We start from the raw sequence: 27,722 nt of genomic DNA on the forward strand, positions 1-27,722 counted from the left end.
TGGAAGACGCTGCTCCAGTCAATCAGTCACTACAGTCCGAATGCGCTGGGTACAAGCCACGGCCCGCCACAGATGATCAATAGGAAGAAAAGAATGGCTGCACACCACAGGGAACATTCCAAGCATTTTATTCCAATAAATAGCAATAAACAGCCAACAAAGACAGAGTCTCCGAAACCAGGAGGTGATGCATGCGTGATGGGTGCATTTCACACTGACCTCAGTGCTTCTTCAAACCAGGTTTGGCTTAAAGAAGCACTGGGGTGCGTGATGCATGCGTTTCACACTGAACTCATTGCTTCTTTAAACCAGGTTTGAATAAGCACACTCTTCTTCAAACCTGCCCATGCATCACCTCCTGGATTCGGACACTCTGTCTTTGTTGGCTGTTTACTGCTATTTTTTGGAATAAAATTGTTGGAACGTTCCTGTGGTGTGTAACCATTCTTTTATTCCAGTTGTGCTTAAGAAGACCAACAATCATGTGTCAATCCACCTATGTGGCCTGACATGGAGAAAACCCCATGCTGGTGGCTTTATGGTCGTGACCCTATGAGTGAGACAGATATGGATCACATAAACACGCAACAAGACTTACAACATATATAGACCTGAAGTGTGCCTTGGTGGTCTGCTCGGTATGCCAAGAAAAGGGGGCATACCCAATATAAGTAACGGGTAGTTATGGAGAAGGATGTGCTGAGAAGTACTCTGAAAAGGGAAGGGAGGGAGGGTATCGCGCACTGGAATCGACAAAGAGCATGGGCGAGTGGGCTGCTTAAATACCCCCAAGCTCCTCCCAAAAATTCAGGCCACCATACTGGTCTTCTTATTTATGGTCGTGGCCCTATGACAAAGACAGATATGGATCACATAGACACACAAGAAGACTTAACAACATAAATAGACCGGAGGTGTGTCTTGGTGGTCTGGTCGGTATGCCAAGAAAAGGGGGCAAAAGACTCATGTCCAGAGAAATGACTGAGGTTAAAGCCCAAGTTGCCTAGGAGGACCCTCACCTGATAAACTGACTGCCACTCAGGGGGCTGGTCAGAAAGGGTAGCAATGGGCTACCACCTGATTGGCTGGGTAGATTGGACAGTAGTTGGTCAAGCACCATCACTGGGCACCAGGAGTTGTTAGTCTGAAACAGGTTGATGTAAATTCCGGGACCGGTTTTCTGGATTTTGGAGACTGTAACATGAAGGGTGTAATGGTTCAGGTCACGTCTGAGCAGTGTCTGACTACCGGTGCTGTTAAGGATAAATTCACTAGGCCGCAAGAAACCACAGAAGGCCAAGTAGATGGCCGTTTGGATGACTAGCCTGGGCAAAGCCACAAACGGAGAATGAGCAGGGATTTCAGACATGTCCCTGAGGATGGCACTCAAGATAGGTAGGTGTTTGCCAATAACTACAGGCTGATATTTCTGTATGCCCCATAGGAGGGACCTGACTGCATGGGCCTTGAATACTAAGGGTTTACTGGGGTCCTGTAAGGACAGAAAATGTTGGACGTCGGCTATGTATAGCCTGATGGTATTGTGAGAAAGAGCCAGCTACGGGTGGCGATACAATATAAAGGCTATGACATGTTTAACGTCACCTATCGCTACCCCAGAGCAAGAGGCCAAAAACTTGTGGTAAGTGTTCAAAGCTATGCGATAGGCCTTCAGTGTGTTGCGTGCCAAGGAGTGGTTAATGAGCTGGGTTGCATTGGCAAGGTGCGACTTCAGTCCATCATCAGCAATGACCAGGGTGGGAAAGGAGTAGTTGTTGGCTTGGCTCCAGGCTCCTGCTGGCAAAACACAGTAAAGTTGAAACGGGACAGCGCATCAGCTCCGAAATTGCATTTGCCTGGAACATTTTTGCAGAAAATATTAAACTGGTGATGGAGTGACAGCTGCACGGGCCTGCACAGGAAGGACATGATGGGGAGTGACTTGGATCTGCCTTTATTGATGATGTCAGCTGTGGCCTGATTGTCAGTGGTGAAGACAATAGAAATCTCTCCTGTGCTCGGGTGTCTAGTTCCTCAATACTTGAGAAACCATTGCCTGTTTAGGCTCTGAGGAAAGTTGTTCTCCCCTGAAACACGTCAGCCATCTTGAGGTATCATTTGATCCACCCAAAGTCAGGTCCTGGCTTGTCAGTGTTCAGAACAGTGAATCTGCTCTATTGTTTATGCCTTCTATCAATACTCATTTGTGAGTATATATTTTGCTGTTTTATACTTTAATAAAGCGTTACCAATGGTAATGCACCAGGTCAGTGCGGCCTCCTTCTTTTCTTGTCCGTGGTGGAGACCACCGTTTGTCCTGTCTGGGTGTGGCCCTAAACCTTTGCTGCTGCCACAATGGGATACAGCTCGAAGAGTGATGAGGAGTGGACTGAGGTGGGAGAGGTAGAACCCCAACCAACTGACATCTAGCCAACCTAGTAAGGACTTTCCCTCCTGTTTCAATTGACAGGTGGCCTTTGGGTGTACTTTATGGCATGCTGTGGAAAAAATGGAGTAGCCTGCACTGGCAATGGAAGCATCCACCTTGATTGTAGTCGTTACAAATGGTGGCGCCCCCTACAGAAAAGACAGGCCGTCCTAGTCTGTCTAGTGGCTGTGGCTGACTTGGGGCTAGCAAGCCCTGACCAGTGCTGGAGGAGGAAGGCGGATAGAAGTGGCGCCTTGTGGCTGCTTCAGAGCATCAATTCGCCATGTGGGTAGCAGACTGGCAAATAGTACAGAACATGGAGCGGAAGGCCTGCGAAGTGGCGAAAGAACAGCTCTGTGTTAATAATATTCCAGTCTGTCTTGACCTGGAACTGGCTAAGCCTAATGGCTGCCTTGGCCGAAAACGACCTGTGGTAGTAGTAAAAGGCATGCCCTCCGTACTTTTATCCTAAGTCCGTGACTGAGTGGAGATATAGGTCCAGCTCTTCCCTCCTGCTGGGGACAGCTGAGCAGACAACATCTCTGAACATCCCGAATGCCAAAACAAATTCGGTGACTGTTCGTTTATGGTTGAGCCTGGAGTCTTTCGACTCGATGACCACGAGACCTCCCCCCAGGCATATGCTCTGTTATCAACAGATAAAAAAAATCATCAGAGACACTGGATTTACATCCTTGCCCTCCAAGATGTCCTTCCTGAGGCTGGCAGGGATGAGGTGAGCAGGGATAATGGTAGATGTGGACTCTGACATACCAGCAGCAGGGGATGTCAGCACCGTGACCATGACTGGGTCAGGGAGGGTGAACCTCCAGAGCTGAAACTCTGGTCTACACATCAGTAACTGCTGCAGAGAGGAGACCATGGAGTGCAGCTGGGAGATGGCCCCAGAGAATTACTGCAGAAATGCCTGTTGGGCGCTGGGCCCTGCAGTGGCTGCCATAGGAAGAGTAGCCTGAAGAGCTCTACCTTCCTGGCCATAGCAGGGTAGGAGATGTCCTTGCGTCTAAGCTCAGCTATGAGATTGGGAATAGTCCCTGTGTGGAGGGACTGCACGCTGCCACTCTCTGAGCCCGTCGAGGGTAACAGAGGGGCGGGTGTGAGGTCATCACTGCCGGCCTGCGACATGGCTCTGACTGTAATACAACAAGGGGGTGCAAGTGTTAGGAAAAGATGTAGCAGTGAATAGAGAGCAAAGTGGGGCACAGAAACTTGGTTTTAAGAGAAAGATCCATGAACTACACACCTGACTGGTGCCCTAGTAGCGAGGTCCTGGCACGGATCGAGACTGGGTCGACCTGATACCTGTGAAGAAGGTCCTCAAATTAGTGTCAGGTTGCTGAGACGATTTGTGTGGTTGCAAGTGTCTCAATGAGTATCAGGTTTCTGAGACGATATTTCTGGTTGCAAGGGTCTCAAAATGAGGGTCAGGTTTCTGAGATGATATTGTGTGGTTGCAAGGGTCTCAAATGAGTGTCAGGCTGCTGAGACAACTTTGTATGGTTGCATGGGTCTCAATGATTTGTGAGAAAGTGTGCTGCAGAAGACGTAGTTGCAGAGACTTAACACGTGCAGTGTAACCTTCAGTGCGAAAGTATATGGAATAAGGACAACATTCGTATGACCTGTAAGCTCCATAACCGAACCTTTCAAGAACAACATGGGGGACAAAACGAATGGTAATGAATCGACAAGTAATAACAAATCCTACCTGTGACAGTAAACCGTGTGAGTGAGTTTGCATCGGACAGTGGCGGGAGTGCAACATATTGGAAAGTGTGGTGTTGCGCACACATAGGCACACATCCTGGACACATGGCCACCAGCAAGGTATTTACTCCATTTTAGACAACAAAGATAGATTGACACATGATTGTTGGTCTTCTTAAGCACAACTGGGTCACATTGGTGACAAGTCATATATATGGGTGTTCTGGGAGACTGAAAGGCTTTACTACAGATCACTGAAGCATTCACACAGGACACAAACCTTATTCATGTTCTGAATGTCGTAAATGTTTTGAATACTCAACATTGATCCAGACTCAGAGGACAACAGGAGAGAAGTTCTTTCTACAAGTGACAAGGGAGGTGGATGCATTGACACTGAGGGGACACAGAGCACCACAGCACTTTTTGCTCAGACTCTGTTTTTGCACAAATTATCACTATATGCACTTTAAACTAAACAGGATTTAACAATATAGACACAGAAAATATCAGCATTTAGGAGGAGCAGGCACTGTCCACACCCTATTTTAATTTCCTTTGTTCTACTTGCCTCTTTTTCTTGGCAAAGAAGAAGACAGGTGATCTAAAACCAGTTCTGGGCCTAAAGTGGTTGGAAGTGGAGGGAATTTTGACTTTGCAAAGGAATTTTCCCTTAGCTTATAAATTTGGTGAAAAGAATACCTCTTTACCTGCATGGAAGATAAAAAAAAAAGTAATGATGGAATCTGCAGAGCTTCACCTCATTTACCAAGTCAAGGGACAATACCCTTACAAAGTGAACAGTATATTTTCATTTAGTAACTCAACCCCAAAGTCTCTTATCATGCACATTTGATAAACATCCTTTAAAAAAGGGTCTCTGCAGTTCATCATTCCAGTTGTGAAGGACTGGATGTTATCAGGTAATCTTTTTGATTCCCAAATACATCCACAGTTCCAATTTGAGCACCTTTCATTTGGAATTTTAACAACCCCCTTTCTAAAGGTGTAACTTAGACATCTTACTCTTAACCTATGACCAACACTCCAGTACAACATCAGAGAACACTTTTGTTTACAGTTAAATCATTTGGTTAAGTGATCAACAAGGACGACTCCAATCTTATTCCAACCCAATGTCTAGCCCTTCTAGACATAGTCAACAACTGTAAATTTCTGGAAAAGAAAATCATGCATATCTAAACAGGGTACAAGAAGTGAAGTCTTCTCAGTGGATGTGTTCTTCCAAGTGTCTGGGTCTCCTTGGCACCCTCTATTATACAATTTCCATGGTCAGAGGGATCCATTGGAGAATAAGGGGATTTAAGATCAGCTTACATACTTGCTGAAACAAAAGGGATATGCAACAAGGAATTTTGCGCATCATGAAAAACTCACTCTGGTGGTGTATACACAGATCATATTTACCTAAATACCACTTCTTTATGCCAGACTTAATTGTAATCCCACCTTGGATGCCAGTCATCAAGGGCTTGGGTGCCCACTACAAGCATCTAGCTGTTCAGGAGACTGCAATTTATGATTGTGTGATTCTTTCCTGTTCCATGGGACAACAGTCCAACTGAGAATGCAATATAAAAGGAACAGTAGCTTATATCCACAATCAGAGAGGAATATGCATCAGGTCCATGTTGAAAGAACTAGTTAGTTAGCTATTAGTTTGAGCCCATTTAAGCTTATGTAATGTCACCATTAAAGCTCAATCAGATATTATAGAGATTAAGCAGCAGAAGCTTTTGAGACTGGGATGCTCCCAAGCAGTAATATCTACCCACATGAAAACTGGCAAACTGATCTATTAACCTCCCTGGCGGTACGATTATTTTGGATTTTAGGTGCTAAAAGCGGTACAATTATTTTGCATGAAAATTTGGCGTTTTATATTGCAGTCCTGTAATTCTTAGGAATAACTCTCTTAAATCTGTCCAAACCAGAGTCTAGCAGACATCCCGGGTATAATAAAGTTTGAAAAATGAAATCATAAATTATAATATAATAAATAACTATAAATAATTGTACCAAATAATAATATAACAATAATAAAAATTATTCAATAATGTAATCAAATCAAAAACACTGAAATTTGCTCAGTTGCAGAATTGTCACTGTCATTACTTTTCAATATTTGATGACGGATCTCCCCACAAATCGCTGTCGCTCAATTCTGCGAGTGATTCCAATTTATTATCGCTATTTTCTAGCTGGTCTAAAACCATTTTTGATGTAAAGGGACAGTTTTGGTTGCTATGGACAATCTTCAGTTTCCAGGCATAAAGAACAGTTTTTATCATATCAAACTGCATGCAGGACACTGGGCAGGACAAAGGGGATGTGAAATATTTACATACAGCAAGGTATTCTGTAAGATTAAATTATACTGTATGTAATGTGTGTGTTTCACTTTTAGAATTTGGCGCCGATCTCCGTCCCCGTGCATTGCAACGCTCGCAGGGAACGGAGATCGGCTCTGTGATAGATCGAGCGAGACACGGCTCGCTCGTACAGTGGGGGGACATCGCTGGATCCGAGGGAGAAGGTAAGTAAGTGTCCTCCTGGATCCAGCGATGCAGTTCCGAGTCTGGCTCGGGGTTACCGCTAATGGTACAAAAATTCCACCCCGAGCCAGACTCTGGAAGACCGTCAGGGGGGTTAAAGGGTATTGAAGAAATTCCTAGAATCAGCCTCTTCAAAATCTTTTGATCCTTTATCTCCAGAAGTTACCACTGTCCCAGGCTTTTGCAAGGAAAGCTGGAAAGCTGGAAATTTACCCACGCCCTTCTTGATCCAACAATGTTCATGAGAGACTCAGCTCTCCTGGGTTTCTCATTCTTCATTGGTAGACATTGGCTCCTGCTACTGTCAATCACAGCCAGTGAGCCAATGAGGAGATAGAGGGGGGCAGGGCCAAGTTACACTCCATGTGTGAATTGACAGGCAGGAGGGAGGAGCCTGGAGTACCAGTGGGGAACCCAAGAAGAAGAGGGACAGGGCTGCTCTGTGCAAAGCCACTATATTGTATGTTCTCCCCATGTTGCTCCTGGGAAATTTTGTTTACTCTTATAGTCTAAAGACATAGGTGTCTGTTTATGAAGCAGTGATCAGCGGTGATCCCAAGGATCACCGCTGATCACAGTCCATAAACGGTTTATGAAACAGAGATAATCGGGGGAGAAGTGTTTGAACATGTTCTCCCCCCTATGATCGCCGCACCCTGAGAATCCTCATTGACTGACACAGTAATGGCCAGTTTATGAAGCTGCAATCTCAGTGCTTCACTGACGATCTGTGTCAGAATTTACCCCCCCCCCCCCCCCCGATTCACCAGCTCAGAGATGGAGAAGCGGGGAGTGAAGAGGGAATCCCAGAGATCTGAGGGGGAAAGAGGAAGATTTTTAACTTCCTTATACCTTGTTCAGAGCCTCCCCCCCCCAACATGGTAATCATGTCCCCCTGTCATATTTATGTGCATACACATATATATATATATATATATAATGTGTGTGTATGTATACATATGTATATAATATAGGGGGACTCGTTATTTTTTTAACATTAACCATCCCGTCTTTCAGTTTATTGAGCAGTGATAATTTAGCACTGCTTAATAAACTGTTATCTTGGTATTTCGGTGAATTTCTGGTACTGTAATCTCGCAGTCTCACGAGATTACAGTATCAGGGGCTGTTCTTCACTGTTGGAAGTATTTGTAGATCGCTTCAGTCCTCCAAAGGTGAAGCGATCTACTCTGCTTCATAAACAGGCAAGAGGAGAAATAGATTTCACTGCTTCATAAACGGACACCATACTGTTAGGTTAATCCTCCGATTTCCAAATTATGTCTAGTGTTTGCATGAATTTGATTAAGAAATATGGTCATGGGTTCCTTCGGGGGCATCAGCCTAATGTGAAATACATAAAGGAAACAAAAATGTGTAGGTTCTCTTTAATAATAATCGTTAAAATACATATTGCAAAAAAATACCTTGAACTAACAGCTTTCTTTCTATACTCACCCAGGGCCAGATTAAAGTAGGGGCTATTGGAGCTGCAGCTCCAAGCCTCTACCTTAATATAGGCCCAGCAGGGTTGGATTGACTGCACTGCCATTGCCCTACTGATGTTGTCCACTGCCAAAAACCCAGCCCCAAATGCATTTTGAAAAAAAAAAAAAACATGAAATTGTAAAAAAATTATTAAAAAATGAAATAAAAATATATATAAAAAAACTGCTGACACCGTCCACTGCCCTACTGACACCATCCACTGCCCTCCACTGCCCCCCCCCCCCCCCCCACCAAAAAAAGCATTGTGGGGAAAAAAAAGTAAAATTGTAAAAAAATGAAATGAAAAAAACAAAAATAAGTATGTAAACAATAAAAAATTGCAACAAATTATGAGATTTAAAAAAAAAAGTATATAATTTGGGCTCATTCACACTGGCTTTCTTGCACATACAGTGTAAATGAGCAGTTTGTTTAAAATACCTAATTTGTTCTAATAAAAAATGTTTGCATTTAATTTTATTTATTAACCATAAAAACAGCTCTCCAAAATCCTCAGGACCAGGCCCATGTTGCTCTTAATCTGGCCCTGTACTCATCCATATGTCTAAAAACAGGACAGAGATGGACAATATAAACATAAGAAACGTGATCATTCAGGTTCAGCTAGTTGGATATTAGTTGTGGGTTATTGGCGCTACCTCCGGCTATTTCTATTCACAATGTTAGATTTTAAACTTATGTCAATCACCTTTGCCTGTCCCTAGGGACTATATAAATTAAAACCGTGTTTCGTGTTATATCCCAGCTGTTATGATTAGACTAAACCTATTTTTACGACACCTTAAATTCAACCAAATGTGATTATACAACACTTTGTATCACCTACCATAGGTGAACTGACACCCTTGTCACTTATTTACACAAAGAGCTAGAAACCAAAAAAACCTTATCCAAAAACAAATAAAACCACAAAAAAACAAAACAAACACCCGTGATGCCTCAAACTATTTTGTAGTACTAAGGTCTCCCCATGAAATGGGAAGAGTATCAAAAGTGCCTGCAGTTTACATACACATCCCTTGTGCTAATTACTATTTACGCTATGACCCCCCTAAGTTGATTTGCGTGTAAAAAAATATGTAAAATTTTTTTTACAATTTCATCCAATATAAAAATTAAATTAAAAATATAAGCAAAAACAGAAAAAATTTGAAAAATATATATACAATTTCATCCAATAAAATATAAACAAATCCAGAAAAAATGTGAAAAATCAGTGAAAAAAATTAAAATAAAAAGTATTTAGTCCACAATAAATCTTCTATCAGATATCACAATGTGCAATTATGCTGCTTCAAAAGACAGGAAGGTGACTTTCGTGAGAATGCCTGCGTTTATTGGTGACTTCCGTGCTTATTCCCCCTCAAGGGTCCCCACTCACCAGATCCACTCACCCCCTAGGGGGTTATGCGCCTATAATCTGTATCCCGCTTTTTCGAGGATTCCACCATTCGGTTCTGTCTTCAACAGGTCCTCCACAGGATTTTTTAAGGAGATGGAAGTAAGTTCTTATATCCGCTAGTAGTTCCTCAAAGGAAAGAAAATCCACTCATGGTGTAGTATTTCTGATTATAGTTGGGGGAGGGGGTACAGTCTGATATTCTTACAGACAGGAGCCAAGATGAAAAACTGCCGGTTTGCCAGTGCACGGAGCAATCCCCCTGAGCGAGCGGCGTGCGCTCCAGCTGCGCTCCAACGGGTCTGGCGCACCGGAAGTGACGTAGTGTGCGTAATGACGCTGTACGCGTTTCGTCAGAGACGTCCTCAGCAGCGATACCACGCACACTCACACCCACGTCTTTTAAGGTGACTACTCCTCCCATTCACAGACCTCAACCAATAGATGATCTGGGTGGGAATTACAGGTTTATTTACATCCTTCCTTTCTATTTACGCCAAACGGGCCAGTCTCTATAAACAGAATATCTATACTCATAAACATCTCAACTCATAAACATCAAATTGTGGTGGTATAGGTTATCCCGTTGTTACTTGCCATATCCACATTACTTTAGGAAAAGAGAAACGGAGACACATACCGGATGCTCTCTTGTTTTTATCTTAAGCATATTGCCTTAGTGATGTAACCTTATGTTAGTTTTATTATGCTACAGGGAAGGGACAGTCCCTTTTTTTACTTTTTCTTTTTATTTAAATTTTTTCATTTATAGTTAGACTCACATGATTCCACAAGCCTATTTAAAAAAACCTAGCAGGAAAATATTCTTGTTTACCTCCATCTGGTATCTCTCAGAAAAAATTGCGGTTGTCTGTACCAGATATTACCCTGTAAAACTCCCACCGGAATTCATTCTAAGGGGTATGTTTATTTTAAATATACACTTCACACAAACATTTGAGGTCTTTTATCAGCCTCAAGTCCATGTCTACCTCATCTTCCCCATCAGATATTACCTTGTAAAACTTCCGGTGGAAAAAACCTTTTCTATACCATGACCAGGAGGTAAACTTTAATATCTTATTTTTGTATTATAATTGCCTAAATTCCTTCCTTAGATGCTACCGTCATTAGACCTTAGAAATAATATGCAAAGCATGCTCTCTTTACAGGATTTCTTAAAGGGGCAGTGTTAATCTGTCTAACTTGATGTTAATCATTATTAGATTCAAATAGTAGAACCTTAGGACTATATTTAACTATGCCCAGGCCAAGTCCTATTTTTTTCCCAATAGCCATATTAGACTTTTTGGTTCGTTCACCCAAATAAGTAAAGTGTCTACACACGTGTATACACCCACTTTCAGATTGTTTCCAACTCCATATATACATATATAGTACACACATGCATATATAGCCAGAAGACAAACCCAGATACTATCTTGTAGAAGGACATATATAAACAATAAACAAACCCAGATATTATCTTGTGAAAAAATCTCCTGATAAGAGAGGGTTTTTTTCTTTGATCCATCACAGAGAAAAAAACCCCGCTTATACACACATGCCTACCTCCCAAGCCTTTTGATTTGAAAAAATCATAGAACCATTTCCCCTCGCTTTCATGGGTTTGCTATGAAGCAATTAAGGTCTATGTCGATGTTAAGCCCTTTAGGGGCCAAGGTATTTAATCTATATATCCAACTAGTCTTGTTCTGTGATATAAGGGTGGCCATATTACCTCCTCTCCAATTTTGCTTTATATGGTCAATTCCATAAAATATCATTTTGGAGGGATCCCTTTGATGGAAAAAATCGAAAAGTCTGGATACATTATGATTAGGGAACCCCTTCTTGATGTTATTAACATGTTCCCGCACTCTAATGTATAGTGGTCTGGTGGTCCTACCCACATACTGCAGGTTACAGGGGCATTCTAACACATATGTGACGTGTGTGCTCCGGCATGTAATAAGTTCTCTGATTTTATATTCTACATGGTCTGTTTTTGATCTAAATGTCTTTCTCCTTCGTGGTTGGGGCTTACTGACCCTACAGGCCAGACATTTGTTGCACTTATAGAATCCTTTCAGTTCCTCCAAAAAGGTACTATTCTTAGGGCCATCAATCACGTTATGTGCTAGCATATTTCGTAGTGTGGGCGCTCTCCTATAAATAAATTTCGGTTTCTTTGGGAGAATTGTTGACAGGATTTTGTCCTCCTGGAGAATGGGCCAGTATCTTTTCACTATCTTCTCCACTTCATAGTACTGTGCACTGTATCCAGTGATGAAAGCTAGGTCAAATTTCTGTTTTTCTTTTTTCGATTTATTTATCAGGGTATTTCTATCTGTATTCGCAACTTCATTTTTTATTTTAATCAATGATTCGTATTTATATCCCTTTTCCACGAATTGTGCAACCAGTTTGTCTGCTTGGGAAGAAAAATCTTCCATTGAGTTGCAGTTCCTCCTAATTCTTAAAAGCTGTCCTTTAGGGATATTCGCTTTCCATTTTGGGTGATGGCAACTAGAAGTGGGGATGTAGCTGTTTCTATATGTTTCCTTAACCACTTTCAGACCGGACCAATTTGCTGGTCAAAGACCAGACCACTTTTTGCGATTCGGCACTGCGTCGCTTTAACTGACAATTGCGCGGTCGTGCGACGTGGCTCCCAAACAAAATTGACGTCCTTTTTTTCTCACAAATAGAGCTTTCTTTTGGTGGTATTTGATCACCCCTGCGGTTTTTATTTTTTGCGCTATAAACAAAAATAGAGCGACAATTTTGAAAAAAACGCATAATTTTTTACTTTTTGTTATAATAAATATCCCCCAAAAATATATAAAAAAAAAATTTTTCCCTCAGTTTAGGCCGATACGTATTCTTCTACATATTTTTGGTAAAAAAAATCGCAATAAGCGATTATTGATTGGTTTGCGCAAAAGTTATAGCGTTTACAAAATAGGGATAGTTTTATAGCATTTTTATTAATAATTTTTTATTATTTATTTTTTTACTAGTAATGTCGGCGATCTGCGATTTTTATTGTGACTGCGACATTATGGCAGACACATCGGACATTTTTGACACATTTTTGGGACCATTGTCATTTATACAGTAATCACTGCTATATAAATGCAGTGATTCCTGTGTAAATGACACTGGCAGTGAAAGGGTTAACCAGTGGGTGGCAGTGTAGGGGTTAAGTGTTCCTAGGGGAGTGTTACTAACTGTGGGGGGGTTGGGCTTTCATTTAGTGTACACTGATCTCTGCTCCAATCACATGGAGCAGAGATCAGCGTCACTAGTTGCTAGGCAGAATAGACAAATGTTGTTTACACAGCATTTGCTCTATTCGGGCGCTCCGTGAGACGATCGCGGGGATGCCCGCGGCGATCGAGTCCGCGGGTCCCGCGACCGGACTCACGGGGGTCCCGACCAGCGCGGGAGCGCGCCGCCGGCGGCGCGCTCCCGATGGCAGGGCGGCATCGAATATTGGACATACCTGTACGCCAATATGCCTGCCCGTGCGATTCTGTCGACGTACATCGTCGTGCGCTGGTCGGGAAGTGGTTAAAAAAGGTTTTTGTATGAAGGTCATCGTCTTTTTTAAAGATTTCTAGATCCAGGAATTCTATCTTATGTTTATCGCATTTACCACTGAAGGTTAATCCGTACTTGTTATTATTCAAGTTTAGTAGAAATGTCTCAATTCAGGTCCAGCTAGTTGGCCAGCAGACCATCTGGTAATCACTGCTAGGCTGTATCTCAATTTGATCTGGATTGGATCTCTAATCCAGGAGGTTAGTTTTGTAATCTATTTTCTTGTACAGTATGTACACTGTATGAAGTCATAGTCCTTAACCACTTCCCACCCGGACAATGCATATATACGGCCGGGTGGGAGCCGTCTACTCCTGATAGGACGTTCAGGAACGTCCTTCAGGAGTTGCGGGATCGCGCGCGCGCGTGCCCGCGCAGCGGCACGATCCCGATGTGCTCGTGTCACCCGGACACGGCACATCTCAGATTGGCAGGAGGGCTCTGTGATTGGCCCTCCTGATCACATGACGGCCGTGTCCAATCACGGCCGTCATGTGATGTAAACAAACAGCCGGTTGCTAGGCAATCGGCTCTCCTCTCCTCACACGGAAGTCACCGCTGAGGAGAGGAGAGCAGAACGCTGCAGCCGGCTGATGATCAGTGAGTATGGGCTGCTTTTTACAGCTTTTTACTCACTGATCATCAGTGTAGTGTAAACACAAAACACACCACACAGTACAAACACAGTCCCCACATATGTCCCCAAAACACACATGTCCCCAAAACATACATGTCCCCAAATAATAAAAACACATGTCCCTAATAATAAAAACATGTCCCCCACATATGTCCCACTAAAATCACATGTCCCAATGATTATCTGCACACATATGTACGTGATCACCTGCACACATATGTACATGATCATTTGCGTACATATGTCCGTGATCACACAAACCAATTATTATACACTTAACTGAATTTTTTTTACCAAAAACATGTAGCAGAATACATTTTGGCTTAAATTTATGACAAAATTTGATTTTATTGGATTTCTTTTCAAATAGAAAAAAGAAAATATTGTTTTTTTTCCAAATTTCCGCTTTTTTTGCGCTTATATCGCAAAAAAAAAAAAAAACGGAGTCGTGAATAAATAACACCAAAATAAAGCTCTATTTGTGCGAACAAAATGATAACAATTTCATTTGGGTACAGTGTAGCATGACCGCACAATTGTCACTGAAAGCGCTAGAGCGCTGAAAGCTGAAAATTGGGCTGGGAAGGAAGGGGGTGAAAGTGCCCTGTATTGTAGTGGTTAAACATAAAATGGGAGAATTTCCTTATCTCTTTGGGACTCGGCTGAGTTGCAAACTCAGATTTTTGACCTCTCTGTTCATGCTATATCACTGTTATCCTAACTTAACTCTCTCTATCCTGGCTTGCTCAGGTTAACTAACACCAACACCAATAATTACAGTATAACAGCCTTGGTTGCATTTACAACCAAGTCAATTTTCCAGGAATTGGTGTCCCTACTGCCTATTTTTTTTTTTACTTTATAGTTAATAACAATGCATGCAAACTTGTGGTACTCTTTGCACCAACGACTTCTAGCTGTTAGCCTTCTTGCTACAATTTATAATGATAAAAAACAAACAAACAGTCTTCTAATATTATGCTATATCTACAGTATCTCACAAAAGTGAGTACACCCCTCACATTTTTGTAAATATTTATCATATCTTTCCATGTGACAACACTGATGAAATTACCCTTTGCTACAATGTAAAGTAGTGAGTGTACAGCTTGTATAACAGTCTTTGGGAAGTGGACTTATGAGTGCTGCCAGCATTGCTGCAAAGGTTGAAGGGGTGGGGGGGGGGTCAGCCTGTCAGTGCTCAGACCATATGCCGCACGTTGCATCAAATTGGTCTGCATGGCTGTTGTCCCAGAAGGAAGCATCTTTTAAATATGATGCACAAGAAAGCCCGCAAACAGTTTGCTGAAGACAAGCAGACTAAGGACATGCTCAATGCTCAGACCATACTCCACACGCTGCATCAAATTGATTTGCATGGCTGTCACCCTGAAACCCCTCACTTTCATCCCATCAACCCTTGATGGACAAGAAAGTCCACAGTTTGCTGAAGACAAGCAGACTAAGGACATGGATTACGGGAACCATGTCCTGTGGTCTGATGAGACCAAGATAAACGTATTTGGTTCACATGGCGTTAAGCGTGTGTGGCGGCAACCAGGTGAGGAGTACAAGGACAAGTGTGTCTTGCCTACAGTCAAGCATGGTGGTGGGAGTGTCATGGTCTGGGGCTGTATGAGTGCTTCCGGAACTGGGGAGCTATAGTTCATTTAGGGAACCATGAATGCCAACATTTACTGTGACATACTGAAGCAGAGCATGATCCTCTCCCTTTGGAGACTGGGCAATAGGGCAGTATTCCAACATGATAACTACCCCAAGCAAACCTCCAAGACGACCACTGCCTTGCTAAAGAACCTGAGGGTAAAGGTGGTGGACTGGCCAAGCGTGTCTCCAGACCTAAACCCTATTGAGCATCTGTGGGGCATCCTCAAATGGAAGGTGGAGGAGTGCAAGTTCTCTAACATCCACCAGCTCCATGATGTTGTCATGGAGGACTGGAAGAGGCTCCAGTGGCAACCTATGAAGCTCTGGTGAACTCTATGCCCGAGATGGTTAAGGCATTGCTGGTGGCCACACACAATATTGACACTTTAGTCCCAATTGGGCCATTTTCACTTAGGGGTGTACTCACTTTTGTTGCCAGAGGTTTAGACACTAATGGCTGTATGTTGAGTTGAGTTTTGAGGGTACAGCAAATGTAAACTGTGATATAAGCTGTACACTCACTACTTTATAGTGTAGCAAAGTGTAATTTCTTCATTGTTGTCACATGAAAATATACAATAAAATATTTACAAAAATGTGGGAGGTGTACTCACTTTTGTGAGATACTGTATCTTAACACTTACAGGTTCAATTATTAGTAAATACAAACTGATTACATTAGTAGCTTTACGGATCTGCCTTCTACAAAAATCAATCACAGGATCTGGATTGAACATCTGGTTCATAAGCATTTAGTAATTTGACTATAATACACAATAATCACACTTCTCTAGTTGTATTACAGTTAATAACAACTCATGCAAACTTGTGGTATTCTTTGCACCAATGACTTCCAACTGTTGGCCTTCTTGCTACAATTTATAATGATAAAAAACAAACAACCAGTCTTCTAATATTATACTATATCTATCTTAACACTTACAGGTCCAGTTATTAGTAAATACAAACTGATTGCATTAGTAGCTTTACTGATCTGCCTTCTACAAAATCAATCACAGGATCTGGATTGGACATCTGGTTCATAAGCATTTAGTAATTTGACTATAATACACAATAATCACACTTCTCTAGTTGTACAGTATAGCATAATACATTTTAATAGTTCATAGGAGTTAAACAGTTTGACTGTGTCAGTATATGAGCTATGCAGTTTAATGACAGTGTCCTTAGGAGGTGACTGTGCATGTTGTGAGCAGATGCTCCCTATTAGATGTTGCATCTCGGGTCCCTGCACTGCCAGGTCCCTTACTGTGCACATGTGCTTCCGATAAAGTGTTCTTCTATTTCAGATAAAAATCAATTATCGTGCTGGGTTTTTATACATTATGGGCATAAAAGACTCAGAGATCAAACTATTGTGCATAATACACTTACGTTGGCTTATTATAGAGAAAAGAAACAACCATCTGTTGTTCTACTAAGTCATAAGGGGTCACTAATTAAACATTTTTTATATATTTTTTTTAGACAATATCGTTTTTTATAATTATAGTTTTATAAGTTTTTCATATTCTGTGGAAATCCATTTATATGCTACAAATGTCCTAGAATTATGTATGTATGTATGTAAGCAGTTATATTAGCTTGAACACCAAGGCTTTTAACGTCATGCTACCCACATGCTACAATGCTATTATTACATTTGAATAACCACACTATTAATGTATTTTAGACAATTTGTTTATATTAATTTCATCCTATTTGGATTTGTTTGTGATAATAATTATTCATTACTATTGTGATGAGATCTTGATGGAGCCTGTAATTAGAATGGGAAAAAAGGCATTCATAGAAGCCATACTATACAGTATGTTTTATCAATAGAGTTATTTTATGAAATAAAAAATAGGTTAAAAAATAGTTAAAAAGACACTACAAGAAGAAAAAAAAAGAGTGGGCAAGCAGAGAATATGAAAATATAAACAGAAAAATGTGTTAATTATATGGAAAAAAAACATGGAATGTAAAAATGGAAAGAAAACAGAAGAACGAGCATTTAAGGAAAGAACAGGCACAAGGCGCGTAACATTTATCTTTCATTTAAGCAGCAAGAATACCAGTATTTGTGGCTTTAATACATTTTATTTGTTTGTCTGTTTATTGTTTTCGTTTGTTTTTAAGCAAAGCACTGTGAGTAAGTACTGCCCTGAGAAGCTGTATGCCCTAGTTTAGGGGGGTGGTTGGGGCTGGTGCGGGGATTAAAACTGTGGCTCAACTACATTTTCCTTGCACATTATTGGGTATTCTATGCAAACTGAATTTTCACCTCATGCACTGTTATAGAAAAGTTCTTCTGAAAAGTGAAAATTCCCTTGCAAAGTGGATGGTCTGTTTGCCTTTAGTAAATCAAACTTTATTTTTCTGCTTGGCAATTGAATAGAAGGAGATGGAAGTAGAGATTTCCACTGTGGAAAGATGTATTCTTATGTGTTTATAGATCATTAAATAAAAAGTAAAAGCTAAGGTTATTAAATTATGTATAATTTCTAAAACAAAAGATAAAAAAAATATACTGTACATTGGATATACACCATATTACCAAAAGTATTAGGATACCTGCCCTTACAAGCACATGGAACTTAATGGCATCCCAGTCTTAGTGCGTAAGGTTCAATATTGAGTTGGCCCACCCTTTGCAGCTATAACAGCTTCTCTTCTGGGAAGGCTGTCCACAAGGTTTAGGAGTGTGTCTATGTTAATGTTTGAACATTCTTCCAGAAGTGCATTTGTGAGGTCGGGCACTGATGTGGACAAGAAGGCATTGCTTGCAATATCCGCTTTAATTCATTCCAAAGGTGTTCTATCAGGTTGAGGTCAGAACTCTGTGATTGGCAGTCAAGCTCCTCTGCTCCAAACTTGCTCATCCATGTCTTTATGGACGTTGCTTTGTGCACTAGTCCAAACCATTTGGTGGAGAGGGATTATGGTGTGGGGTTCTTATTCCAGGGATGGGCTAGGCCCCTTAATTCCAGTGAAGGGAACTCTTAAGGCGTCACCATATCAAGACATTTTGGACAATTTCATGCTCCCAACTTTGTGGGAAAAGAATGCGTTCCAGGCCTTCTTGTCTAATATCAGTGCCCGACCTCCCAAATGCGCTTCTGAAAGAATGGGCAAACATTCCCATAGACACACTCCTAAACCTTGTGGACAGCCTTCCCAGAAGCGTTGAAGTTGTTATAGCTGCAAAGGGTGGGCCAACTAAATATTGAACCCTACAGATTAAGACTGGGATGTCATTAAAGTTCATGTGTGTGTAAAGGCAGACGTCCCAATACTTTTAACAATATAGTGTATACACTAACTTTATTTTTTACTTGTCTATAAGAGACCTAACGTTTCTTCTTCAAGTAACTGCCTGCCATTATTTTCATTTTAAATATTAGTTTATTAGTTATTAAGTATGTGGTTTGCATTCCCTGTTTATTCCTTTGTACCTAGAACATCATTGCTATGACAATCATTTTTTTAACCTAGCTCTAGGATCCCTACAAGGTTATCTACAGGCAAAAATCACATGTACTGCTATTTATTACTTTATTTTCAAGGCCATTTAAATGAAAAATTAAATAAGTAATTCAATACAGATATTTCTGTGTAAAAATAACACCTTGCTTGCCTTTTTTTTTTTTTGTTCAATAAATACATGCCATGTGTTCTTTAAAGCTTCATTTACTACAATCCATTTTGCTGCAGCATTCCTATGGTTCAATTTTAATTAAAACGCCTGTTATTCTTGGATATATTATTTCTCTGTGCTTATTTTCTGCTTTGTTTGTAACCTGTAATGTAGTCTACATAATTATTTTTTTTTCCACAGTGCATTTATTTTCTGCTGCTGCCTCTGTGAGGGAACCTCACAGTATGCAATTCAATAGAAAAATTGATTTGGGACTGCTATCTTCTGTTTTATGATAGTGGCTGTTAATAATGTGTATTGGAGTTCATACCTCTTGGCGATGTCTGCATTTCATAATTTATACATGCTATAGCATTGTTATTTTTATTAATGAACATATAAACCCTGCCGAAGGGGACCTGAGAGCAATATATTTCAATAGATGATTGTGTATGAGTTACATATTAGGCGCATCCTCGTTCTTCTCTCTGCAACTGTATTTCTTAATACTAGTATGTCATTTAAATGGACAGTGTCATATCATTACGTAGTCTATGGCTGCTATTGTGGGAATGAAAGCAAATGGGAAATGTAGGCTTAGCAGAAGAGCAGAGAAGCAATTTAAAGTAATGCTGTAGCCTATTCCAGAGCACAGATAGCTGCATTCCCCAACATATGACTTTATTCTTAAAAAAAAAAAAATTCATGAATGTCTGGTAGTTATTGATAATTCTACCTTTGATGTGAAGGATTTATATAAATTGCAGCCCATATTCGCACAGGCTATCTTGCTTGCAAGTGCCCAGCACACATATTTTAAGCGTAGAGGACACTAGATTGATATGAAAACAAAATGTGCAAAGGAGAGCAAAAAAACGCTTCCTCTGATGATCTGAAATAAATCTGTTTGGAGCTTCAATGCTGTGTCTAAGATATTGTCCATGCTCTGCATGAAAATTGTTGATCAATGTGTTGCAGGTCAGTGACACAAAGCAGAACATAGGGGGCTGAGTCCAAGTTTAAAGGTAGCTGTTATCTCATTACTCACAGTATTATGGCTATTTATATTAAATGTTGAAAAGTGCAGTGTTTGTGCATGTCATGTAGTCAACTATTAAAAAATTTCCATTTCTGATTTGCAAAAAGCAATTATTGTCACAGTGATTACTCCATAGAACTGAAGTATACATATTAGCCTGAGCTATTCTCCTGTTCTGACTTTAAAATGATACCTAATTATTTTCTGCATTATCAAATAAATGCAAGTGTAGACAGTATGTTGATCTAACCAGTAAGGTTCAAGCATGGAGAAATATGTTTGCAGATTATTTGCTTACTTGTTGTACAAAGCTTTCTATTATTATTATTATTAATAATTTGTTTCTGCATTTTTTCATTGTGTTTATTACAAATAGCATCAGCCGGCATCCAAACAAAATAATATATGAAAGAATGTACTACAAAGTCTTAAATCGTACATTTAGTGAAAACAATGCTTTTCAAAAAATCAGCACAGGGGGCAGTACGTACAATCAATTGGATGTGTCCCTTCTGCTGCAGATTTAGTTGATCCCTCCAACCCTTGCGGCTGTAATTTGCAAGCGCCACAGGGGTTAATAGAGCCAAGGGACTTGTCACAAACTGCTGACTATGCTCACCCCTTCTGCCCACCTCTTCCATTCACAAAGCTCAAGTTGAATCAAAAAAATGTTTTACAAAATCAGCACAAGGGACATTACTTACATTCATTGGGATGTGTTCATTGTGCTGTTGTCATAACCACTCATTAAGAGTGTCAGTTATGCCCACCCTTTTAGTCTACCTCCTTCTCCATTCAATGAAACTGTGCTTTTATGAATAAACTAAAAAAAACTATCTGTGAATGGAGGACCTTTGAAAGAAAGACATCTCATTCATCCACTTATTTTCCATTCATAGATAGTTTTTCACTCATTGCAACTATAATACAGCATTTATGAATGGAGAAGGAGCTGGGCACCAATGACATGGCAACAAACTACAGTACTTAGAATTCTTCATAAACAATTATTTAAAAGCATTTACAGGTTAACAGTTTAGAATTAAATATGGAGCTCTGGTTCTAGAATTATTGCTCTGATTATGGTGTTTGCAGTGATACCACACTTGTATGGTGCAATCACTATTTACATATACTTGCTGGATATATATGCACATTTTCACATTAGTATGAGTAGACAGGAGTACTTAAATTTTTAAAATGTATTTTATTTTATTTGTTTTTTTACACTTTTTTTTAATTCAAATTTATTGCTATTACAAGGTGTGAACAACATCCCTTGTGTTAGCTTGAGCGGTGACAGGTATTATTTATGGAGAGATTATAGATCTATTAGACCCTGATCCCTCTTCTGCCAAATATAGATTGGTGTTATTAGCTGCTTTGCTGGCTGGTACTGGTCAGGAAAACACAGAACCGAAACCTTGAGGAATGAAATCCGTGTTTACTTCCAGCTTTGTTGATAATAACAAGGGTTGAGTTGAGAGGAATCTTAATATAGCGCGGTCTTACCCCGAAGGGTCCCGATGCGCATAGGGTTCTCTGTCTTGTGGCCAACCAGTCCAACCTCTAGTAGTCACAAAAAGCCCCCTTTCTGAGCCTTTTAAAAGTAATCAGGTGGTTTTAAAGCTTCTCAGAACACTTTTTTCAGAAAACCCATTTCCTGCACTAAAAAATGATGCAAAGATCATGGATGCAGCCCAAGCCATGACCCCAGTAACCTGTTGTCCAGGCAGTATATATACAGCTTAAAGATGGCAGATGTTTAAGTCTTAATAATTAAAAGAACTGCAAGATTAGATTACAGAGTTGTCACTTTTGGACACAGTAAACTGCAACCAAAGTACAGTAGTATTACAACATAACAGTAATATATAATACATATAAATGAAACCATGTACAGTATTTTTTTATAGAAACTCGTAAGCTGTACAGTTGATCAAAGAAGATACTTAGCTGACACTTATATTTGGGTCCCAGTTTTAGAACTTGAAACTGTTGGAAAGTACAACATTTCTAAACAATCTACCAGATAGGAGAGTGAAAACTCATATCAGTCTATATGCCATTACAAAAAAGAGACAGGTTCTCCCTATATTGCACCCATGTTAGAACTTTCCATGGGGCTTGCAAAATAGGGAAGATACAAGGCTATCACTTTAAAATCAATGATAATAAAATTGATATTGCAGTATTCTTCAAAAAATGCTTGATATTCAAATTTAATAAAAAAATAAATAAATCCCCAGCTATATTGGTAAATGCGGTTGGGATCTGAAACTATCAAGAGCTCAAACTTTATATGCAATAATATATCAAATGTAACAGTATGTGTGTGCCCTTTATTAATTAATCAAGCCAAACGTTGAATGGTTAAGTCAATCACCTTGCTAATGAAGCCACGTAAATTTATCATGCCTCAGACAGGAATGTTATTGCCATGCTTCAAATGGAAATGGAATGACATTTTAGGGACTCAAAGTTGAGGTTCTGATCTTGCCTTTTTCAGGGTAAAGGGAGGGGAGAATGTTGCAGTGAAGGCTAATGGGAGAAACAACACTTGGGTTGAAAGGGGAAATAAGGGCTTTGTGGTATTATTTACAATGACCACAGCTGTATTAAACTGCCCTTAATGTATTTTAATGAAGCATTATTTAATCTTTAAAATGAACTAGCATCTATGTCATCATGCTCTCAACTTCCTGAACAAGGACACATTTCAAAAGAAGAATTTGTAGTCATAAGACTTCTTTTTCTAGCTCTCATTTATGGTAGAACAAAAAAATTGGTCCATGCCTGATACACATAGGACACAATGTTCTCACATTTACAAATACCATGCACTGTGTTATTTCAGATACATATCATTATCAAGGGTAACTCAAAGAGCATACTATGAAAACCTATGACTAAATAGTGTTCTGGTGTTTTTAAATATTTAAATATTGCTCACAGTAACAAAAATATTTGTTTTCTAGAAAAAGAAATGCACACCTAAATGAGATCTAATGATAACATTGATATATTTTTTTTGTTTTCTAAAATCATTTCTAAAAGAATAGTTGATTGATCCACAAGGTTTGAAATTCCACTAGGACTAGTTCACAGGTGACAGATGACCCAAATATCAGTCAGGTTGGGGGACCTGGTGTATTATATATATATATATATATATATATATATATATATATATATATATATATATATATGTATATATGTATATATGTATATATATATATATATATATATATATATATATATATATATATATATATATATATATTTTTTTTTTTTTTGATGAAATAAAAAATGAATGGTCTTGATACACAAAATTATCGCAGCCTACTGAATCTGGTATAAGGATCAGTACCTCCATAGTTGATACCAGTCTTTTATTCTTATGGTTCTTAGGGGTGTCTCCATAAGAGAAGACCCTTTAAAACACTCAATTGTTGCTAGGGGCACTCAGGCTGTTCTGTATCCAAAGAACACTAAAAAGACAGTTTGGGCAAAAAACTTCTCCAGCCCTAATGACCTAGTTAAGAGTGTCCATTCACTGTAATTTGAGTGTAGAAAAGCTAAGACACTATTGCGCATGGTTGCAACTGCAGGAATCACAGTAAAAATGCGCTGCTGTTTAAAAGCATGCAGGAATGCCATTCATTCTTAATGGCACCCACATTCATCTAAAAATGCAGTACATTTGTGGGGACAGGAACCATATGGAAATTGGATGGTGCAAAAGCACCATGTGATTTCCCTGTGGCTGCGTTTTGAAAATGATGCATGCCATGCCCATGCAAATGCAGGCCGCAAACATTCTATAGTATGAAGCAGGCCTGAAATATCAAATATTCCCCTTACTGCTCTCCTCTTCATTAAACATATCAACCTAGAGTTAAATCTGGGGCAACAAAGTTTACCCATGTCTTATTTACTCTGTGGCTTCCAGCACCATAAATGAATCTCATAGAGATTCAGCACAGTAACCAAACTTTAATATTCCAGAAGGTTGCCATGCTTCGGTCCCATGCTCTCAATGGCTTTTTTATTTTTATAAATTTATTAGGAAACATTAACATTTCAAAAATGTTTCTTCAAAATGAAATAAATAAATAAAGTAAAAAAATCAAAGGATCATTTCCATGAAGAACAGATCTGTGGAGTTGAATAATTGTTTGATTATTCACCAATCTCTGTTTGTAATCTAAGCACTTTATATTAAAAATGGCTATTTTAGACGTTTATTTAACTGTTTCATTGTCTTTTTAACATTACTTTTTCTTGCAACCCAGCAAAAAAAGAGAAAGGGGTGGGGATGGACATTGACAGTTTTGCTGTCAGTAAAATAGAAATGTAATGCCCTGTACACACGGTCGGACATTCTGACAGAAAATGTGTGATCAGATCGTGTTGTCGGAAAATCAGATCGTGTGGGAGCTCCATCGGACTATTTCCTTTGGAATTTCAGACACACATAGTTTGAGAGTAGGATCTAAAATTTTCTAACAACAAAATCCAATCATTTAAATTCTGATCGTGAGTAGACAATTCCAACGGACAAATTGCCACACATGCTCAGAATAAATTACGAGACGAAAGCTATTGGCTACTGGCCTCTTTATAGCACCATCGTATGTGTTGTACGGCACCTCGTTCTGAACAATTGGATTTTCCGACAACTTTGTGCGACCGTGTGTATGCAAGATAAGTTTGGGCCAAAATCCGTCGGAAAACATCCAACGGATTTTGTCATCAGAATGTCCGATCGTGTGTACGGGGCATAACTGTTCACTAACTTCATCAAATTGTGTACAAAGATAAGTCCAAAAATGACCTCATCAGCAACTTTGTTTCTAACTTTTGCTAACTTTTACATTTTTGTAAATCTAAATGTCAACATTACAAGAGGTACAGTTCTTGCAGAAAGACAAGCACAGAGATATGTGTCTGAAACGGGGACATCCGGAAGGCTTGGTTTATAAATAAAAAATAAACGCATGCTCAAGTTCTTGCAAACTCCCTCAATTTCCCTTGTTATTACTTTGCTGTTCACATGTATATTATGTGTTTGTGCTTTGTTTTTGTTTTGTTTTTTCAAACAGGAAATGTGTTTTCTGCTTTCATATTCAACAACAATGATAGTATCTAAAACACAACTGCATTGTAAAATTCATAAGCAATAATGATATGTCTGCTTAAAAAACCGAGCAGTCCTTTACAATAATGCAGAGTGTTCACAGTGTCAGCAGCTGGGAAAACACAGTAAACGCATCTGCCTGTTTTAACAATTAATTTAAAACATACAATAGCAACAGAGTCAAACTCCTGCAAACAATCTGATCATCAGGCAATGCATCACCATCTTAGAGAGAAATTAAACAAACACATTTCTCATGTGTTAGTAAGCAAATAAGAGGCTTCAACCCTCATCTGCATGTAACAAAATTATACACACGAGCAAGATATTTATTAAGGCTCGTTATCACTATTTGTTCACATTTCCAGCATTCTGTGCAGGTGCAAGCAATGACATTGTTACAAAAATTTCAATTGGGATTGTAAAAAAAAAGGAAATGTTAGTTTACAATTTGGAATCAGCTAAGCAGTTTTGCTTACTATTCAAACCCTGATCATTGGTTGTCTGATTCTCCAAAAACATGCCCAATAACATGTATAGAATACCATTTACAGAATGCAGTAAAACAAATACTCACATTTTTCCAAATACATTGCATACATAGTTTTGGAAAAAGTAAAGTTAACTCCTGCCAAAATATTTGCTGTTTGTGTACCATCGGGGAATTTTACTTTCACTTCCTGTCCTAGAAATTCAAAAGGAAGTTAGAAGAAATCTCCCAAAGTAAAGGGGAAATTTCCCTCTTGGACAGTTATACCTGAAACGGGTTCCCCCAGTGGAAGATTTCACTATACTTCTTGTTCTGGGGATAGCTATAACATAGCTATAACATTTTGGACCTCCCTCACTTTCTTTCTCATTGATAGTCACCATTACAAATAGAGGACTAAATATCCCCAGTTGGGACTCAACAGTCTAATCCTTCTTACTCCACCAAAAAAAATAAAAGTTTCCATTATAATTATCCGTGTTACAGATTTTTTTTTTTAAATATAGAAAATGATTCCACCTTTTGCCTATATTGCAAAAACAAAAAATGATAATTTAATATTTTTTTTGCTTTGGAGGCTGTAAATCATTGCAACTATGATCAGTGGATCTTGGGTTTAAAGCTTAGTCTCCTGAAGACTTTTCCTTCAGCCCCAGTTCTTTATGAAGGTACAGATCTTCAGTTTTGGAGTGGAGGACATTAACAATACACTATCACACTTATACCCTATTGAAAACAAACGACATGCCCCTATGCCATGTTGGCAGATGAGACTTGTATTCCATTCACAAATCCACAAATTTACAGCCTAACAGCCATGCCAAATAAAAAAAAAAAAAAAACAACATAAGTCTACATACAGAAGTAATCTGCGATTCAGTTGGGAGTTAGGTAATTAGAGGCTGCCTGGGTTGAAAAATGTAATCACATTTCATGTTACACCCCATGAAAGGTAAAATTAGTTATTAATACCAGCTCCCCAACCCTGTTCACACTAAGGGGTCATGCACACTAGCTTTAAAATTGCTACTTCTAAAGGAGTTTTGTGTTCTGCTTGTAGAAGAAGCTCAATGTTATCCTATGTGTCCATGCACATTAGGACAATTACAGGCATATTTTAAGCTCAACGTTTAAAGGCAGGAAAAAATCCATTTTGGTTTGCGTTTATGATTGGAGCTTTCTGGCAGGAAAAATGCAAAACTCGCCTAAACTATATACAAAAAATGCCCTATATGAGCGTTTTTTTCTGACAAGGGAACAGACCTTTTTTTAAGCCCGGTGTGCATGGAGCCTTAAAAACCTATATGTGTCGGTTATCACTCCAACAGACTTCTGTAAACTCTGGTATTTTTGTGTAACTATAAATTCAATTTTATCTGCTCAGTTTCTAACTTACAAGATACAGAGCTAGAAGGCTGTTGAAGCCTTTACGTGACAGGGTTAATTTAGTGTCAGATGCTTATTACATACACTACTTACATATAAGGAGAAAGAGATGAATGAAGACCAAGCTAGCAGTCAGCATGGTAGTTCAGCACAGCAGTTCGGTGAATGCTGATTGAAGACATACTGTTTGACACTGCAGAACTATGACTGGCTATCTGACTGGAAACTCCTAGTTCTCCTCTATTGTCATGCCAGTCTCAAGCAATGTCTCTTAGGATAGAGACATCTGCCTGTGCTTAATAGCAATTACCATGCTGCCAGAAGCTGCCACAAAGAAAAGAAACGCACTATCTAGCAGACATATCTCCAGCAGCTAGAAGCATGATTGTGAAGTGGAAAAGGACACGATTGTGGGACTTTAACACAATCTTTCATGCAGGGAGGACATTCAAAAATGGGTAAAAAACTGCAGAAAC

General features: G+C 39.5%; 1 protein-coding gene across 1 annotated transcript in view; it reads right to left on the reverse strand.

Moving 5' to 3' along the window:
* The window catches only part of SLC7A11 (solute carrier family 7 member 11), a 430,028-nt gene that overhangs the window by 209,691 nt on the left and 192,615 nt on the right, over positions 1-27,722 (reverse strand). The window lies entirely within an intron of this gene.

The sequence above is a fragment of the Lithobates pipiens genome, unplaced genomic scaffold, assembly GCF_037356315.1.
Source record: "Lithobates pipiens isolate NorthernLeopardFrog02 unplaced genomic scaffold, aLitPip1_a1.2 Scaffold_13, whole genome shotgun sequence".
Taxonomy (NCBI): domain Eukaryota; kingdom Metazoa; phylum Chordata; class Amphibia; order Anura; family Ranidae; genus Lithobates; species Lithobates pipiens.